The sequence below is a fragment of the Micromys minutus genome (genome assembly GCF_963924665.1).
Source record: "Micromys minutus genome assembly, chromosome: 29".
NCBI lineage: Eukaryota > Metazoa > Chordata > Mammalia > Rodentia > Muridae > Micromys > Micromys minutus.
The window spans coordinates 33,152,511-33,172,837 of record NC_137964.1 but is presented as its reverse complement, the minus strand read 5'-3'; the positions used below and the strand labels follow the sequence as shown (position 1 = coordinate 33,172,837).

Sequence of the window (20,327 nt, the reverse complement as noted above, 5' to 3'; positions counted from 1 at the left end):
GGTTCTGACTGTCATGGAGGAGAAGAAGCTTGGGTAAAGGGTGTGTGTTAGGGGTGTCCTGCGTCGGGGGGGCCATTTCATGAAGGTGAGTCCTGGGTTACGCTGGAGACGCTGAGATGTTGGAGATGCTGTAGACAGGGAGAGGAAGCAAGAGAAGCGGGTGAAGAGTGTCTCAGTGTGTCACAGTCGGTGAGTCTTGAAGGGCGGAGCCATCGAAGCTCCACATGAGCTTCACAGCATTTGGAGTCTGGGGTTTGTTCTTGCTGTGGTCCAGTGTTTCCTCACTGCCTCTTCCAGAATGGTGATATATACATTGTGTCACTGCATACAACTGTATACATTGTATACAGTTACAATGTATACATTGTAACAGTTACACTGTATACATTGTGTGCATTGGGAGTATGTCATCTACTTTTTGAACAAGCAGAGGTGAAGGGAGAGGTGTGGATTTAGACAGGCTGGTCCTCTAGGGTACTGTGTGACCCTGGGGAAATGACTTAACCACTCTGGTTCAAGCAGTTATCTGGGGAATGGAAAGGTCAGGGCAGCTCTGCCTTCTGTGTGATAATGTTGCTGACTGATTGGGAATGACACGTAGTGCTCCGAGGGGTCCGGCAGCCTGGTGGTTTGAAATTGTCCCCACTGTGTGGCTTCTGGGGACTCCATCCCATGCTACGGTAAGGAGGGGTGGGGCCTTTAAGAGATGATTCTGTCTTAGTGTTCTGACAGGGTGACAGGCAGACCTCAGCCCTCTCCTCCCAGCTCCTGTGTGGCTTCACCCCCTGTTTCCCACCACAGGCAGCAGGAAGCCCACTAGACACCAGCTTCCGGGCCGCTTCCCACCTCCAGAACCCAGACCTACATTAACTCCTGCATGTGAACTAAGCAGTCTTGGGTGTCCAGCTGTAGCTGCAAAGACACAGACAGGCGGTGAGAGATACGGTCCAATTGTCTATGACTTTGAGGCTGGGCTGAGAAGGTTCTTCCTCCTGTCTTTGTCTGTGTTCTCCCCTCCCCCTCTCTCTCCTCCTCTTTATCCTCCCTCCATTCTTCTCCTGTCTTTATCTCTCCTCTCTTTCTCTCTGCCTATCCTCCTTCCCCTCCCTCCATTCTCCTCCCCTTTCTTCCCCTCCCCCTCTTTCTTCTCTCTTTCCCCTCCCCCTTTCTTCCCCTCCCCTCCCTCTTCTCTCCTTCCTCTCTCCCTTTCTTCCCCTCCCCCTCCCTCTTCTCTCTTTTCCTCCCCCTCCCTCTTCTTCCCCTCCCCCTCCCTCTTCTCTCCTTCCTCTCTCCCTTTCTTCCCCTCCCCCTCCCTCTTCTCTCCTTCCTCTCTCCCTTTCTTCCCCTCCTCCTCCCTCTTCTCTCTTTTCCTCCCCCTCCCTCTTCTTCCCCTCCCCCTTTCTTCCCCTCCCTCTTCTCTCGCCTCCCTCTTTTCCCATTACCTCCCCTCCTGCTCCCTTCCCTTCTTTCTTCTCTCCTCACCTGTAAGTCGTTTTAGGCAGCAGGACTTCCAGCCTTGACAGACTTCAGCTTGGTCTCGGCTGTGAGCCTGAGCTGGCTGTCCGTGGCCTCAGCATCTTGGTCCGCCATGGGTGAGCTACTCTCCTGCCCATGTTGCAGCAGGCATGGTGACGCATGACATTCTCAACGGCATCACACACATCAGTGACCGTGTGTCTTCCTTCTGGAGGCCAAGGACTGGGATCTAGCCCTGGTCGGGCTCCAGCTCTGCCATTTCCTAGCTGGGTAGTGTTGGGCAAGAAACTTAACCTTTCTGTGCCCCAATTTCCTTCCCAATAAACATGGGTAATAAAAATACCTGTCCACCACTGCTGAAAGGAGGATCTAGCACCAAGTGCCTAGCACTGTGAAGATTATGTACTGAGTGCCCAGTACACTGCCTGGTTGTTTGCTGCTTCAGCGATCCTGTTGCTGTTGGTGAATATGTAAAGGAGGCACTGTATCAGGTGTTGGGGACAGACTAGGGAAGAAAGCCGCCCAAGGTTCCCAGTCCAAGCAAGATGCACTGCAGCCAGCAGGAAGCACGGTGCCCGTCGCTGCTTGCTGTGATGTGGGAACCCAGAGCAATCCGTCCTGGAAGCCATGTGGCCACACCAGGGGCAGGATGGTACTCAGAGGTAGGGAATATCAGACAAAGGGCCGTAGGGCTTGCTATCATTCCTAGAATGTGCAGAGAGAACCAGATGCTGGTGGGTCTTCAGGTTCGTCAAGAGTGACTTCCCCAGCCAACTGGTGGTTTCAAGGCTCCATTTGCGGCTCCAGCTGTGCGCCCAGCCAAGGGGCGGGTCACCCCTAGTGGGCCGCTACCACCCAGGAGCCCAGCCGGCCGCCAGGCACAGCCTCCGCTAGCGGCCCCCACTCCACACAGCTGGCGCCCACGCCCTCCCCAGGCTGCTTCCTGCTCCTCCCTCCTCTCCAGGCTCCAGCTGTTTTCTCAGGCTGAGTTCTGTCCGCGTCTCACACAGAACACCGGACAGAGCGAGGCTCTTAGGATGTTGCTGGAGGTTGTGCTCCGCGGGGCTCAGACTTAATCTGTGGATGGAAGAAATGCTTCCAAGCAAACAGCCACTACCAGAACAACCGTCTGACCAGGCGAAAGAGAGTCCCTAAACCCTGAAGCCACAGGAGCCCAAGGGGAAGACTGGATAGAAGGTACAGAACTTGGCTTTGAGTCCTGCAGAGGGCGGGAAGGGGCGCGCTGGCAGGGACCGGAGCTCCTCTCCCGTGAGTGTCAAAGGAAAAGTTTCTAGCGTAGGATCAGACCAGAAGAGCGACGCTGGTGTTTGTGAAAACCAGCGTGGCTGTCACAGATCATCCGTGAGAACGGATCCTTCCCTGAACCCAGCTCGAAGCTGACTTGTGCCTAGGCACAGACCACCTCCTTCAGGCTGTCCGTGCTCCCCAGAGGACAGCTACTGGCAAAGGTGGACTTGGGGCACATAACTGCTGTCAGGTCACTTTTCTTTTTGCTTTTATTATTCCGAGTGACCGGCGCTGCAGCGAGCACTTTGTGGGATAGTTTTGCTTTGTGTGTTGGTCCTGGGGGTACATCCCCATAGACGACTCTCCAGATGTGCACGAAGAGGGAGCACGTGGGGTGTCTTTTTCTGTCACTCTCTGACTGTCATAAGCCTTGTCAAGATCTCGCACAGACCCACAAGTAGCCGTTTTAGGAAGCCTGGGCACTGGCTTTTAGTTATTAAAAAAGTAATAAGTTTACACTGGGCAAGGTGGTGCAAACCTTTAATCCCAGCATCTGGGAGACAGCGGCAGGAGGATCTCTGTGAGTTCGAGGTCAGTCTGGTCTACAGAGTGAGTTCCAGGACGGCCAGGGCTACACGGAGAAGCCCTGTCTCAAAAAATTTACTTGTAACTACATATACACGCACCAGTATCTATGTGGGTCTGTACATGTGAGAGCAGGTCCAGGAGACAAGGGGACCGACTTCCTCTAGAGCTGGTGTAACAGATGCTGGTGAAACCACCATGTCACTGCTGGGAACTGAACCTGGGTCTTCAGAAGGACAGCTGGTACTTTTAACCACCGCGCCATCACTGCAGCCCCTCATTACCCTTTTTAAAGAAATATGAGATGTCTTGTCATGGTGCTTTCTCTCTGCTGATGCTGTTTATGGTGTGGCATGGGGGGGGGACAGCCTTGGAGCTTCCCCAACACTAGGGCTGCCTCGTGCCTGAGACACCTCTACCTGCAGCTCTCTATTTGCTGAGGCAGGGTCTCTCGCTGGGACCCTCACTAGGCTAAGCTGACTGGCCAGGGAGCCCTATGGCTCTTCCTGCCTCTGCCTCCCCAGCACTGGGATTATAAGTATGTACCATACTGTATGGTCTTCTTATGTGGGTTCTAGGTATTGAACTCTCTCACGCTGACAAATTAAGCCATTTCTCACCCACTGAGTCATCTGGTGGCTTCTGTGTACCGTCATCGATGCTGAAATACTTGGTCTGTGGCTCACTTGCTGTCTCTGACTCTTCTGTGTAAATCTGACCCCCTCGTGTTTATGGTTTTTTTAATATCTAAAAAAATTCTTTGCATATGGAAGACCCTTTGACCACACTCTCTGTTGAAAGCATAACTCTCCATCTGTTTCTGTCCTAAGACATTTAAGACTAGGGAGCCAGGCACAGATAATTACCACCTACAGTGACCCTGGAGTGGCTTCTTGAGAGTTTGATGTGATATTTCTGTGGCTCAGAGAGGGCAGGTCACAGGTCTGGGATCACACATGAGGAAGTGGGGGAGGAGGTCTTGTGTTTGCTGTGTCTTTAAAAAAGCCTCGGTTTCTCTTTTTCTCTCCCTCCTTCCCCTTTCCAAGAGGGTCTGTGGTTCTGGCTTCTGTCAATGGCAAGGCTGACTTATCTCTGCCTGCTGCAGTGTGTGTGCCTGGTTCATGGTTCATTCAGGCTGCAGAAGGAGCTGGCTCAGGATTCTCTTCTGAGGGGCTTGGCTTAAACTTGTGGGGTGTCAGGCACACAGGAGGTCCGAGTGTCTTCTGAGAGCCAAGGGCAGTGGCTCAGGACTCCCCCAACTCTTTGAGGAGTAGATGTACCCCATACAGGCTCCTATCTACCTCAACCCAGTGGGGAGGTCTCTGTACCCCCAACATAGCTGTTCCCACAAGGTCTTATAACTGTCAATCATCTTGTCTGTCTCCTAGCAACCTGGGGCTCCCTGAGGCTACAACCCTTGTTATGTCCTCGAGGTCCTCTATTCCCCTGCCTAAGCACTGTCCAACGAGAAGCTGGACCTCAGTTTTAGCATCTGCACAATGGGCTTGCTAGACAATAATCCACTATTGTGTGTCATCATCCTTCTGAGCCAGATAGAAGGAAACATGGCGTACATCTCTGTGTGTGCACATATGTGCATGTTCATGGGAGAGCAGACCTCTCATGTATGTGTACTACACGTGTGTGCAGACCAGGGACTGACCAGGCATATGGTTCCTCAGGTGCTGTCTACCTTGCTCTTACTGTGACCTGGGGCTCAATGAGTTGACCAGGCCGGGTGGCCAGCGAGCCTCAGGAATCCTCCTGCTCTGCCTCCCCAGCTCTGGGATCACAACCGCACACTGCCACGTGCAGCTTTTACACGGTCACCAAGGCTCAGTCTCCAGCCCTGGTGCTGGCTTGGCAAAAGCTTCATCCGCTGAGCCATCCTCCCAGACCTTCACACGGGACTTTCAGATTATTAATGCTCAGGTCCTATTAGTGTGACCTCTTCCCAGAGCCACAGACACCGGTGACATTGTGACGGTCAGCTACAGCGTTCCAGGGGAGGCTCTAGGCTTCTATCAGAATAATGGTGAGAGCTTCTATTCTCCCTCCCTCCCTCCCTCCCTCTCTCTCTCTCTCTCTCTCTTTCTCTCTCTCTCTCCCTTTCTCTCCCTCCCTCTCTGTCCCTCTCTGTCTCTCTCTTTCCCTCTCTGTCTCTGCCTCCCTCTCTCTCCCTCTTTCTATCTCTCTCCCTCTGTCTCTCTCTGTTTCTCTCACTGTCTCTCCCTCCTTCTGTCTCTCTGTTTCTCTCACTGTCTCTCCCTCCTTCTGTCTCTCTGTTTCTCTCACTGTCTCTCCCTCCTTCTGTCTCTCTCTGTTTCTCTCACTGTCTCTCCCTCCTTCTGTCTCTCTCTGTTTCTCTCACTGTCTCTCCCTCCTTCTGTCTCTCTCTCCCGGTTTCTCTCTTCTATCTCTCTCTCTCTCTCTCTCTCTCTCTGTGTGTCTCTGTGGGGGGGGCAGGGCACTGGGTGTTTTCCTCTGACACTGTCTACCTAACTGCCATGAGACTGGGTCTCCAGCCAAATCAACAGCTCCCTGTTTCTGCTACAGTCTGACCATCAAGATCCCCGGTACACACCTCCCCCCATCCAGCTGCAGTTACACAGTACACACACTTATGTCCGGCCTTTAATGGGCAAACTCTCTCACCCCTGAGCTACCTCCCCAGCCCTCAGACATTTCTTAGAGTTTCAGTGTTTGTGAATCAGGCTGTCTGAGGGTGAGCCCAGGGGTTCACCCTCTGTGCCAAACGGGCTCCTCAGAAGCTCCGATGCCCCTCATACTTGGAGCACAGGAGGCTTTTTCTTTTTGCCCTCTGTCCAGGCTCCTGATGCTTTGCTATGCACTTGACTTTCTTTTTCCTTCCTAAGCAAATATCCGCAGACCTATGCGAAGCCACGTGCCTTGTGTCAGCAGTTGAGTCCAGAAGGCTTCGTGGAGAAGTGAAACTTTGCCTTATGGGACACAGCATGTCCCATCTCACCCGGTTACCCCTGGGTGGGGACTTTGCAGTTACTTGAAGCTACAGAGTCTGTCAACAAACAAACAAAGCAAAAAGCCCAAAACAACAACAAAAGAACCAGACAGAAAGATATAAACTGAAAAACCTCCAGGAAACAGAAGGGCAGCCCACCAGACTCCCTCCTGGAGACTCCATTGCTCTGCAGGGTGGGCTGCAAATGGCAGACCTACTCCAAGGTCTCAAGAGATAAATGTTCCAGACATTTGCTGGACTTGAGCTATCGAACGGGAGGCATTCTGATTCTCCCACCGTTTGCTGCAGTAGGAGGCACAAGCCACTTAAGATTGTGTGAGCTTCAGGGACAAATAGGCCTAAGAAAACTTACTGTCCCAAACATGAAAAGGCAGGCTATTCTTTGTGTCTTCTGTGTTCTCTCTCTCTCTCTCTCTCTCTCTCTCTCTCTCTCTCTCTATCTATCTCTATCTCTCTCTCACCTTTTAATTTTTTTCATGAGTTTTATCATGTTTCCCCTACGGTCTCTAAATTTCTGGGGTCAAGCAATTCTCCTGCTTCAGCTACCCAGGTGCCTGGGGTGGCAGGTGGCCCAGCACAATTCCTGGTTTACAGAAGTTATTCTAAGTGGCGGGCTCCCACGCCCTAGTGACTCAATGACCCAGCTTGCAGCCCAACCTTCCCTTCTAGTGGAGTCCCTGTGAGCTCAGTGGTAGATGGGACAGTGCTTAGCAAGCATGAGATCTAGCTTGGCGAGCGAAAGAATGCTGGGATTTGTAGTCTAATGTGTTGCAAAGGATGCTGGGATTCTGGCGTGGGTAGCTCTTGCCCAGCCTCAGCTGTGTCTGTCTGAGTCAGAAGAAGGGACCTTTAGGGACAGCTAAGTGACAAATATGGCGGCCCCTCCGCTCTCTTCTTCATTCATTCTCACAGTGATGGCAGACCACTATGCTAACCACGACTCCCAGGTTCTGCAGATCCTTCTGGAATGCAGGCGATGGCTGTTCCTGTTCCCTTCCAGAACAAAAGAGACGGTGATAACCACGTCACTCCATACTTCATAAGAGTAGACGGGTTTCGCATCCTGTGCCGAAGGCCCCATGTTAGGACAGCTGCCTCGTAATGGGGGAAGATGGAGTTCAGAAAGGGAAAAGCACCCAGGCAAGGTTACACAGCTCACAAGAATTGGAACTCACAAACGTATTCATATCTAATGGCCCCATTGCACGTTAGAGCACTCACAGATGTGCCAGTGTGTGTGAGAGTGTGGCTAGGGTGAGAATGTCCTCTGCTGGACCACCTCAGAGCTCACCATAGGGAAGCGTCAGCTCAGGATCACTGTTCGAGTGTCCAGCACAACTGTCCCAGGCACTGGTCACGCAGAGGGGGTGCCATGGCTGAAGCCATGACTGGGCTGGGCTCACGGGGTGAAGTGAGGAAACCCTGGAAGATTGAGAAGTGAGTCAGGTCCAGTTCCTGTCTGTCAGCCCCTCAGGAAGAGGGCAACCTGAAACAGACTTTTGTTCATTAGCTCAATGAGTGTTTTCTAGTACCTGCTCTGTGTCAGAGCAAAGCAACATTCTTCCCGACTAGGAACCTGCATGAGGTAGTGGGGGTGCTGATCTGCTGAGGGACATCCAGATGGGATGTTTCTCACAGGAGGATCTTTCTGTGTTACCCCTAAGAGGGAGCCCTAAACCAGCCCTGGGATGCAGGGAAAGAGCCTGCTGGTGGTAGCCACTTGGTGGTCTTCTGGACTCTGGGCCCTCCTGCTGTTTCCTGTCCCAGTCAGCAGTGAGAAACCAGACAATTTGTTTCCCTTGGAAGCTCTGCATTTTTCAGCAAGTAAGATTGGAAAGAGCAGAGATTTTGGTGTTCCTGAGAGTCAGTGGGTTTGTGTGGTGCTGCCAACGAAAGAAATGCTCTCGATAGAAGTCAGCAGTTGGCAGTGGCCAGCGACCCCAGAGTCAGCTGCTCCAATCGGGAGTCAGCTCCCAGCCTTGCCCCTTGGTCTCCTCATCCCCGCTGCCCTCTAACCTCTGCAGAGGGCAGAACATAGTACGTGCCTGTCCGTGGAAGCCCAGGGTCGGAGATGTGCATGGGCAGATCCGAGCAGCCTTTGGCTCCAGTCCGGGCCCCGAGTCTGGGCTCTGGTGGGGGTGCCTGGGTGTCTTGTGTACATGTGCTGTGTAAATGCTGGAAGTACCCATCGCTGACTCAGCAGGGCCCAGGATCACTTCTGCTTTCTCTGGATGCAGGTTCTGAGATCTCAGCCCAGGCTGGTGATGAAGTAGCTGTTGTGCAAGGAGGTGTGTGGTCAGGAAGACTGACTGACAGTGTTCCCCTGGGTGACAGGGGCAGTGAACACACAAGGAAAGACTGCTGATCAATGTGGGACAGGCCCTGGAGCTGTGGCTCTGCTCCCAAGCCCCAGTGTCTTCCTCTGTCAGAGATGCTTAGGATGTTGTGGTCTTTGGCCTGAAGTCCACGTTCAGTGTCAGGGTCGCGGTTAAGGGCAGATGTTCAAAGCTCCATCCCTGTTGTATGACCTTGTCTGAGAGTCTAGAGTCTCCCGGTGCCTCGAGTGAGAGGATGGAGTTCACGCCGGGCCAGTTTCCTGTCTGTTACTTGGAACAACAGCCCGACTGAAAGCAGCTTAGCAGAGGAGAGGGTTTATTCAGCTCACAGTTCCAGTCACAGCCCATCACTGCGGAGAAATCAAGGCAGAAACTCAGTCAGCTAGTCACGGCACAGCCACAGTCGGGAGCTCCCACAGCGGGCTGGGTTTTCTTGCATCCGTTAACCATCAGGACAGTGGTCCACAGATGCGCTCACAGGCCCTGGATGTCGTAGAACTCTCTCGAAATGAAAAAAAAAAAAAAAAACCTAAAACAAACAAACCCCCAAAGAAACCAGCCAGGTAGCAAGTAGGTCAGCTTCAGGATTACATCCTCCTCTCTCCGAAGTCGCCATAATTTTCTCATCGGTCACAAATGTTGAGTGAGTTTTCACTGAATAAGAATAGCAGTGTCGATTCTGGGGTCCAGGATGCGGCCATCTTCGAAGGGCTGTCTATCATTAACAGGCCACAAGCAGGAGACCATATGTCTTCCTTATGATTGGCTCTGAGGAGCACAGCATGGACCAATGAGCACAGATGTGGGTGTGGCCAACCAGTGGCAGGCTGTGGCAGGCATATGGATGAAGTCCTCCTGTCTAGCCTCAGCCCTGAACATTGGCACCATGGAAGAGGGTTCAGGTACCTGGTTTAGTGTGGAAGGGGCTGCTGACAGCAAGGGGTTGGCGATAAGGCCCCACAGGGCTGTCGTGAGGATTATAGTGTGTAGAGCCAAGGTAGGGGTTGGGAGGAGGGCATCTGAAGAGGCTCAGCACGCTCACACAAGGGCCCAGATAGCCTCGTTCACTAGGCTGAGTCTCTCTGTGGCAGGCACAGGTAGTTTCCATGCATGAGACGCCTCCATGCTGGCAGCCAAAATTGCTAGTAGGTTTGCCAGTGAGGTCACATGTGCCAGCTAGGGTTGGGACCAGCTGCCCGGTCAGGCTTGTTCTCTGTCCGAGTCTCAGGTTCTGTCCGCTCAGTGCAAACACATGAAGCTCTTGGGTCTGCTACCAGCCACGTTGGCTACCTTCTTGTCCTGCCTCCCCCCATCCCATCCCCCAGGAATGCACCGTAGGACATCTTATATGTAAGGCAATTACTAACTCTGAGTCACACCTCTGCCTCAGCCCTTGGTTTTCTTTCAGGGGATTGGGTGGGGGTTGGGGGGCAGGTCTCATCAAATTGCCCAGGCTGGCCTTGAACTTGAGATCCTCCTGCTTTGGCCTCCCAAGTAGCAGGGTTTATAGGTCGATGCCACAAGTTTCAGTCTGTTGGGGCTCTTGACACCAGCACGGCTTGACACCTGCTACCTTCCGATGGCTAATGTCCGTGTCAGACCAATCCAGATTCAGAAGAAGGGGAAGTAAAGTCAGCCTTTTAATTGGAAGAATGGCTTGACACACTGTCAGGGGCTACGACAGTGTCTTTAAGACTTTCAACTAACAAACTTCACCCTAAACCGGATGAAGATGACACCAAGTGAGATCCACTCTGTCGCCCAAGCCTGTCCACACTCCCATTTATCAGATGGGAAAAATGAGCCAGGAAGGCTGTGAGTGGGCTGAGAGACAACCTCGATTCTTGGGCATCTATTAAACACCTGCTTTACTACATGCTTAAGGCAGAGGATTTGGAAGGAGTCGGCTCTGCCTCAAGAGCTCTTGGCTACTCAGGAAGACAGCTGAGTGAGAAGAGAGAGTCCCGAGTGGTCCGAAGGCAGGCTTTCCCTCTGGGAAGCTTGGGGCGCACCACTCCCAGGGTGGAAGCACTGTCTGTCCAGCTGGCAAGTCAAGTGTGTGCTTTTTTTTTTTTTTTTTAACCAAGAGCAAATTGTTAAATGCATACACACTAATGTCTGCTGGAGACACTGGGTGGCCAAGGGCTGTGGGAGCAAAGACGAGATGGCTTTCATAGGAACGTAGGAAATGAATCCTCAGACAGGAACCCTGCCTTTGAGCTGGGTTCAAAGCATAAGCTGGCCTTGAGCTGCCCAAAGGAAAGTTGGCAGGGATAGGAGACGAGAAGCAGAGAAGGAAGCATGGATTCGGAGTCGAAGGCAGATGACTGTGGGGTCTGTGGTGTGGGGAGAGTCTGCAGGGCTCTGCAGGACACTGAAGGCCCCACCCAGTTTCCTGGGTGGCCGGACACGCTCCAGCGTGGTATACCCGCCCTCTTCACACTCAGAGCTTGAATGTGAAGTTTCAAAAGTGGGAGCTTTCTGACAACCAAAACTAATTGAGTTTGAGATTTGAAGTCTGGGGCTAATTATGTCCTGGGTTGTTCGGGCCATAAACCCGGTTGTCAGGAGGTCCTGGTAGTGCATTAAAGAGGGGCTTCAGGATTTGAGCCCTGATCTTCCTGGCATGTCTGCTGATTCCTTCCTGCAGAGGCAGGCTCTACCACACACGCTACATGTGGTATACATGCCGCAGTACACACAGACCCGGCTGGCACCACAGGATCCTGTCGAAGGGAAGGAAACCAAACCACAGGAGGCCCGTGTGGGGATGTGGGTCTTTTCATTCAGTCTTTCATGACAGGCCCAGACCCCCAGGATCTGGGGCATGGAGAACAGGGGCTCTTCAATCTTGTCTGAAGGGACAGGCGCCTCCAGGCCCAGATCCTGCTCAACCTCACTTTCCTTCCACAAGGTCACACCTTGGGATGTTCTGACTTAGTGAATGGGAAGCCTGGGAGGGAGCGCATGGCTCCGTTCTACAGCCAGGGAAACTGAGGCTCAGATGGGGTAGGAGCTTTCCCTCCGCCTGTCTTCTGACTTACAAGGTCATGATTAGCCAAACACAGACCTGCTCACATCTACCCTGACACCCACAGCCAGCCCATCAGACAAAGCCTGGGGGACGTGGTGTTTGTTCATCCTGCCTTCCTTGGCGGCGTGATAGTGGGCGCTGGGAGGGAAGGGGTGTCAGCTGGGCTGAGGACAGACCACCATCCTGGGGTGTGTGAGGAGATGAATGGGGTGGCTGGCCTTCACTGGGGAGTATGCTAATGCAGCCTGCTAGTGAGACAGCCTCAGTTTCCCCATCTGAGAGATGAGTTTTGGAGGAATTTGGGGGTGGAAACCATCTTTTATAATTTAATTGGGCTTGGAAGAAAAGCTCATCGGTTAGGCACACTGGCTAATCTTCTGGAGGACCTGGATTCAAATCTTAGCACCCACACGGTAGCTCACAGCTGTCTGCCACTCCAGTTCCAGAGATCGGATATTCTCTCAGACACGCAGGCAAAACACAAATAGAATTTATTTTAAAAAATTAACGAATTATTTATGTATATTTCCAAAGCCCATTTAAAGAGGTCGAATCTGGGTCAGTGGGCATGGAACTAATCGTGTCAGCCAGGATACAGGATGCTGCCCCTTGAGCACTTAGCTCTGGCTACTTTGTCGATGGCTTGCCTCAGAAGAGCTTAGTTTTAGTGTTGGCTTGGCCTTGTTTGTTTCCTTGTTCCTGGCTGGTCCTTAGCCACAGGCATGGGTTCATTTAGGATGTGCTGGGCAAACTGAACCACCTTTAAAAAGGAGAGACGTTTAGAGGCCGGGACAGTGCTCTGTGGCCTCAGGTGACAGGGAGGGACTGGTGAGGCGGAAGGTGGCTGGTCCTCTAGATGCTCCCGAGTCCCCAGTATGGCTGGCTGGCCTGCCGTGGGGGAAGGCAGCACCCTGCTTGTTCTCCCTGGGGTGCTGCGTGGAAACACTGAAGGTCCCTGCAGATCTTGGGCTCCTTAGGGCTGGGGTTCTGGGTTGCTTCTCCAGGGAAGGATCAGAGCATGGAGTGCCTGCATCTGTCTTGGTGCCCCTCCCCCACCACCTAACCCCTCTTGCTGTTTCTCTGCCTCCCTTCCTCTTCTTCTCCCTCCTGGGTAAACCCAGGCTCACGTCTGACCTGGGTCTGGGTGGCTCCGCCCCTCGGGAGCAGGCTGTGGTGAGACCCTGCTACTAGGTTGTGGAAGGAGGGGTCTGTGCTGTCTAGTATACACGCCCGTCAGCCCCACCATGCGTCCACCACATCCTGGTGCTCAGTAGACATGAGGGGCTGAAAGAGCCAGCAAGCCTTACAGCAGAGGGACATCCAGGAGCGGATCGGAGGCATCACTCAAGCCCCCCTCCCCCAGTCAGGAAGAACAGACCTTAGCCATATTATTGTGAGGGCATGTGGTGTTTTACTTTGAAAGCACATAACATTTTGAGGGCATGTGGTACAGGCCTGCATGGAAGAGTTTACGATTGCCGAGTTCCTCAGCACGAATCCCTGAGCTTCAAACATAGATGCGGCTCTTTGGCTGGGCATGACGGTACACGCAGGTCATCCCAGCCCTCAGGACGCTGAGGCAGGAGGATGAGGAGTTCACTCGAGGTCACCTGAGCTCCACTCTACCTCCAAAAACAAACAAAAGAGAACGGAAAATAACTCCAGGCCTCCACAAGCCTCTGGGCGAGCGATAGAGTGTGGAGGAAGCCGAGGTGGCCTCCCGGCACGTGGCTCACCAGAAACGTGGAGAGTTTGCCCTGTGGTCCCAGCAAGTCCCCAGCAGATAACAGGGCTCTTCCTCTTGTCTCCGCGCCCCCCCCCCCGCCAGCCTGACTCTTTCCTCTCCCTCTGACCCCCCCCCACGAAGTAGGTTAAGTGAGTAGACCAAGACACACAGTCAGTGTTACCCCGTGCCACAAAGGTGTCACCTCTCCCTATCTGTCATCTCACATGTGTGGTGGGGCAGCTGACATCAGTTTCCTGGACAGTGTGACAAATCCTCCCTCGCAGAGCCGGGGGAGCCTCATAGGGGATATAAACCCATAGAAAAAACGTTCTTAGCCGTTCCACTGAGGACCGTGGCTCGGATACCCATCTTGGAGGACCCCGGAGGTAAAGACTAAGGGGGTGGGGAGTTGGGTGGTTTGGATGTGTTTAAGGTGCGTCTCTTGTCAGGGTTGTGGTCAGGACACTTTAAATGTGGGTACTTTTTCCACTGTGAATTTTTTTTCTCTAAAATATAAAGCTGTCTGGGAAATTATGTCTGATTGGAGAGTTCGGGGACAGGCTTCCCCTCTAAATTTGTATTCCAGGCCAGCACCTCACTCCCCCTGCTTATGTATGAAAGGGGAGAACGTCTTAAGGTATTTTCTGTTGCTGATAACTCCGTCCTGAGGTCTGCTGAACAGCAGGAGAGGGGCCTTTTCGAGCTCATTCTCAGCCAAGGTTCAGAATATCACGACTCTTAACCCTGTTCAACAGTAACAGCGATGGGGCTGGGGCATGGCTCAGTGTGCATTCGTTCCTCTGGTTAGGGAATCTGAAAACCCAAGACACACACAGGAGCCTGGGCAAGGATGTGCGTGCCTGTGACTTCAGCACTGGGCGCTGGAGGCAGGTGGGCTCTGGGAGTACACTGGCTGGCCAGACTGTGCAAACAGGTGAGATTCTGATTCAGCAAGGGACCTTGGTTACAAGGAGAGGCAGTGAGAGGTAATACACAGAAGAGGGAACTTGGTGTCCTGCTCAAGCACATGTGCAGGTGTGCAGACCACACCATGCGATAACACGGTACTAGTGGATTTGCTGAACTCCACCCTAGCCCATGGACTAGGCTCCACCATGCGCACAGTGGCGCTGGGGTTTGTTATCCTTCCTCCTCTCCCATCCTAACACCGACCTTGTGAAGTGTGCACTATTTCTGTCACTTGGGGACACTGACACAGAACCCAAGCATCCAGTTCTCCTAGGGGCTGAACTAGTCTTTTAGCCTGGAGGCCGGGCTCCAGAGCCGTGACCGGCTGCTCTCTCCACAGCGCGATTACCGCTTTGGGGCTCTGTTCCTGGCTTCTCCACCTTTTATTTATGTGTTGTTGAGCAAATTGCCTGACTCTCCTGAGCTTCAGTTTCTCTCCTGAGAAGGTCACCAGGGCTATTGGGCCACTGAGGTCAAATGAGGGGTGGGGAGGAGCCTGAGGAGCATTAGGGAGGGTCGGGGAGGAGTGGGGAGGAGCAGTAGGGTCCAGGGTTTCAGAGGTTTTCATTCCTGGCTACAGACCCAAGAGGCCTTAGGAGCCTGAACCAGCAGAGAAGACATAGCCAAGACTCTTGGCAGAAGGGAAAGGAACCAGAGAGGGGGACAAAGGTTCCTTTGTCAGCCACTCAGGGCCTGTAGGGAAGAGCCGTGAGTGTTTCAAAGAATAGGCCTCCCGCCCAGGGGCAGGCTGGCACTGGGACCTGCTGGGGACTGCTCCTGGGCCAGGCTGGAAGATTCCTCCAGACCCTTCTTGAAGGGTTTGGGAAGTGGCTCCTTCCTCCCATTACCCAACATCCAGGGCTTTCGCTATTTTATTTTATACCCAAATAAAATTGGAAATGCAGCTTCAAGATGGCGACTGCCAGGGGTCCACAGCATGCCAGGTCACCTCCAGGCCACCTTCTCTCCTCTTTTGCACTCGGGCTCAGGGATGACACTGGGGATGTGCTCTCTGCAGAGCCTGCCTCTCTAGCGGCCCTCTGAACCCCCACCATCTGGCTCCACCCACAGGGTTGCCCAGAGCCTAGAGCTCCAGGCAGCCAGTGCACTGTAGTGCTCGCGCCTGGTACCCGCTCCGTGCTGCAGCCCCTGCTGCAGCGCACAGATGCTGAAGCCGAGGGCTAAAAGTGGGACTAGATATTTCTCATGGCCCAAGCAGATATTTCTGTGACAGTGCTGCAGGCATGTAGCTAGGCTGTTTGAGGACCATTTGGCATCGGAGGATGCTCTTTGATGATTAAAACAGCATAGCTCAATGCAAACGGGCAGCATTTCCTCATTATAGAAGCCCTTCAAGGGCAGAGCAGGCACAAGGCGTGAGCTCCATCTCAGCCACCACATTCCAACAAAACAAACAAAAGGTGCAAAGGGAAACTTAAAACAACAAACAGACCCTGGTAAGCCGGAGTGGAAGGCTAAGGATTCAGTTGCAACATTGTGGCACATGTAACAAAATTGCTTACAACTCTAACACTAAGAGACTAGACAGAGACCAAGTGCCTGGCCCGGTAACATCACAACAGTAAGGAATTGGTAGACATCCCCTGAGGTTATGGAACTGATTATTAAAGAGCTGGTAAACCCAACAGTGAAATACTGTGTAGCTATCTAGAAGGATGACCTATCTCTCTTCATTCCCCAGCTCTACTGGATAAGGAAGGCGCGTGTACATTTTCCTCTATGCGAAGTGGGAGGGAAATCAGGGAAATCCTTTGTAACTACCCAGAGGCTTCAGAAAGCCGTCCGAAAACCTAGTAGAAGGAGCCGGGTGCACTGGGAGATGGACGGTGGGGTGGAGAGTAGTAGGGCTTCTTTATACTTGTACGCAGCGTGAACATCTCTAGATAGAGTTGCACCACCTAGTCGGGAATGAAATACCTAAAAATAGATCCCACTTGAGCCGGGAATGGAGAACCTCTCAGGAAACATCAACAGTAAACTTTCTGTTTTGGACATTTACAGCAAACTCCTGGGCCTGTGGCCTCTGTCACCTTCCTGGACAAGTCTGGGACTCTGAGAGTCCTTGTGGGGTTTATGTAGGAATCTGGCCTCTGTCCAGTTCTGAATCCTCTAGGTAGACAGGATGGGCATCTGGAAGCTTCCTGGGGGCCAAGCAGATGTTTCAGCTCTTGTTTCAGGTCTGCTGTCTCTTTCCCACGGAAATCCGTGACTTCAGGAGAACAATGGTTCTCTTCAACGCTCACGTCCAACATTGGTAGAAGCTTCTAGAGAAGAAGTCAGTGACCCCACGCTCAGTCCAGAAAGTGGCCTGAGATGTCTTAATCCTCTGGTCGCTGCCAGGACTTTCCCAAACACCGTCCCCCACTTTGTCACCGAACAGCTTGCATTGAGTAATGCCTCTTCTGAACGGGGCTGCAGGTCAGGGCAGAGCTCTTGCTGAGGACTGCAGAAGGCCCTGGGGTCTGTCTCCAGCATTTCGTAAGTCAGTGAATGAAAAGCAAACCTCAGCTTTTCTGTGAGGTCACCCAAAGCCCTAGATGAACTGCCACTCTGCTCAGACAGGGGCTTCCAGTTGCCAGGGCTCGTACCTCCCAGAGCAGAGCATAGGCTGATCCTGCTTGGTCCCTAGGTCTTGGCTCTGTTCTCTGACCTTTGGCCTACCCCTCAATCTCTCTCCCTCCACCAGCTCTCCTGATTTTTCCTCATTACTTCTTCTGTCCCTCCATCTTTCTGTCCCTACTATGGTGTCGTCTGTCCACCCCCCTTGCCTCACGCCTCTTTTATCTCCCTGGTACCTCCTCTTGACTATGGTCTCCAGTTCCACCAGGCCCCACAGGGCAGTCTGAGGCAGAGAGAACCGGTCCTCCACTTCCCTGGAGCCAAAGGGCAGGCCAGCCTTGAGGACAGTGACAAGTATAGGCCCTGGGCCCTGGAGGGGGTACACTCATGGTCCTGAGTACCATGATGCTTTAGGGTCAGGGGCTCTGTGGTCATGTTGCCATGGGCCTGTCCACAACTCAGCTGGCTGTGTGGAGTTTGCCACCTTCCTAGAGGAAGTTCACCTCACTTGAGACAGAGGAAGAGCCAGATGTGACTACCTCTTGCTCACCTAATGCCAGGGGCTGACTGGACTCCTTCTCATTATGTAGATGAACTAAGCTTAGGCTCAGGGAGGACAAGTCACTTGCCCAAGGGTCCACAGTTTGTGGGTCAGGTGGGATAAAGCTGATTCGGAAGGGTGATTTGGTGGCACCTGCTTGACTGGTCACAGGAGTTAGAGAGGCCATTTGTTCTCCCGTGAGCCACAGCCTTCTCATTACAACTGGAGAACAGAGGCAAATGGAAGCTATCTCTGTGCAGAGCCGAGCACCATGAAGGTCCTGGGCGTCCCCGGACCGATACGTGGCTGCCTCGGTGAGCCGCCCTCCGAGACTGTTTCTGTCTCTCTCAGGTACAGATCACAACGATGCCAGGTTCCTGGGTTACCGGAACAAAATGAGACAGAATGAGAACTTGGATAGAAACCGAGGCTAGAGAGACCCCACCTGGGCTCTGTGAGAGGTACCCACAGTGTGGGCACCGGGATAACGGGTGTAACTCCCAACTGTCTGTGCCAAGCAGTGACTCTAAGCTCCAAGCCTTGTCGAGTTTGTATGGTAAACCGTATTAATAAACAAGGCATGTAGGAACCACAGAGTTGGCCCAGGCCTGTTCCCCATCAGGGCAGGGACTCAATAGCATCCCCTGGGAATAGTCTAGAAACGTCTTTCAATTTTCAGCTACATATATCCCCGCTGGACTGAACAGTTAACTTTCCCTGGTACACCCAAGGGAAATGGCTTGGCTGTGTTGCTGTTTGGAACCGTTACCAACTCTGCAGAGCCAGTCTCTCCTGAGATACCCCAGGCCGGAGGTGGCTGTGTCCCCAGGAACCCCGTCCGTACCCCAGCAGGAATCCGCCTCACTGTGGTTTGGAATGTTCAGATCCAGGACCATGTGACCTGGAAGCTGGCATCTCCTCCCCGCCAGGAGCCTGGGAGCAGTTCCGGCATCGTCTGGTCTGGTCTGTTTCCTTCTCAGTCAGCCCTGGCTCGAGTTCTCTTCCTTCCAGGTCCCTTTCTCCTTTCACTCTTACTTGTAATTTATGTTCCTTGGATACAAACTTTCCCTTTGACCTCCCAGCCTCTTCTGGACCAAAGCGATACCCAAGCAAACAGAATGGATAAACCCACCACACCCACTGGGTGCCTTACCCTCACCCTGCATCCCGAGGGCTCAGGGTGGGCCAGTTGGCCGGTGGTTAGGAAGGATGCTGAGAAAGTAAGTGCTGGTTGAGTTCAAAGGGCGGGGGAGGTGGGAGAAGAGCTCTCTATGACTCAGGAGTCTTACTAGTAGTTCTGCTGACTGGGGACTCAAACTGTTCACCCAGCCCCAGGCACCTCTCTGCAAACTATTGGGCAAAGGGTGTGTGTGTTGAACTGATCTGATACAAAGGTGGGGTGACCTGCAGGGACGTCCCTCATTCAGACACTGAATCCTGTGCCCTAAGATAGCTTTCAGTTCCTGCAAGGGACATGTGATGGACGTGTAATGCTCTGTGCGTGTGAGGTTCACGACACCAACCCTGTGGTCCCTACAAGCCTTGTACACACAGTCTGCAGATGTGGGTCTGGGGTCCTATGACAGAATCACAGTTAGTGAAGGTCAGGTTACAGCTACATAAGGTTTTGTTCTGTGTGTGTATGTGTGTGTGTGAGTGTGTCTGAGTGTGTGTGTGAGTGTATATGAGTGTGTGTGTTTGTGTGAGTGTGTGCATGTATGTATATGTGTATATATATATGAGTGTATGTGTGTATGTGTATGTGTGTGCGTGTATGTATACATGCATGCATGCATATGTGTACTCTTTTTTGAGACATGATTCTTCCCCAGAAGGCAAGGATTACAGGCTTGGACTCCCATGGCTTATGAGGTGCTGCAGATAGGATCCAGGGATGTTTGTGTGGCAGGCACCCTGACAGCTGAACTGCATCTCAGCCCTGCGTCAGACTTATTGCCGTCTAATGAGCCTGGTGACCCCCTCTTTCCCCAACATGAGGTGGCAGGCTTTCACCCCAAAGCTCTGTGACAATGACTCTTAAGAGTCTTGAAATTTTCTTTGGTCCCCAGCCAGCGTCTTGTCCTCTGATGGCGGCAGGGCAGGGCGAAGGGGCCATTTCCTTGGCCAGACCCCTCCCAGGTTAAAGTGTGGGCTTCGCCTTGGAAGAGGTAAACAGTGGCAGTGGTGTGGGGGGAGGACTGCCCCTGTCCCTCCTCCCCAGAGCCTGGGAACAGGGTGGAACCTCACACTCGGCCATCCTGGCAGCACTGACGGCCCATTCATCACTGCCCGGGGCCAAGGCCATGGAATTCTCACGGGTTAGATTGTAGCTGGGTGCCCGGGCAGGTCAGGGCCCTGGTCCTCTCAGGTTCCCTTGGGTGCTATAGGTTCCTGCAGCCCTCTGCTTGCCTTGGAGCATGTCCGGAGACAGTGTTGTGAGGAGATGGGTAAGTTGGGGCGTCACTGGAAGTTCCTGAGGTACTGGAGGCCTACTGCGATGGCAGACAGACCAAGGCCAGCCTGGGAATGGGGCAGCAGCCAGCGGATGAGAGAATCTCTGTAGGCTTCAGACAGGGACGCAAACCCCAGGAAGAGAGAATGATGAAAACCCAGTGCAGATTATCCCCAGTGTATTTAAGCCCAGTGTCATTTGGGGGAGAAAAAGGTTCTTGGTGTAATACAATCACCAGTACCCAAGGAAACATAAGTGCATTGAAACCCAACTCAGGATACTGTCGTTTTTCACAAGAAGATGGGGCGGAAATACGCTTCCTGCACTGGCTTAAGGGCCTAAGAGTCCGGCTTGACCTCCGTCGCACGGTGCGAAGAGG

The 20,327-nt window shown here is 53.0% G+C and overlaps 1 protein-coding gene across 2 annotated transcripts in view; it reads left to right on the top strand.

The window, feature by feature from the left end:
* The first annotated feature begins 2,463 nt into the window (after positions 1-2,463).
* Positions 2,464-20,327, top strand: part of CMKLR1 (chemerin chemokine-like receptor 1) — a 42,704-nt gene continuing 24,840 nt past the window's right edge. Inside the window, exon 1 of one of the 2 annotated variants that reach the window (XM_080940839.1) lies at positions 2,464-2,673. The gene's annotated coding sequence lies outside the window, so the exon portion shown is untranslated. Of the gene's footprint in view, positions 2,674-18,669; positions 18,717-20,327 lie in introns of those variants that run through there. The other variant, XM_080940840.1, reaches the window with a different exon arrangement.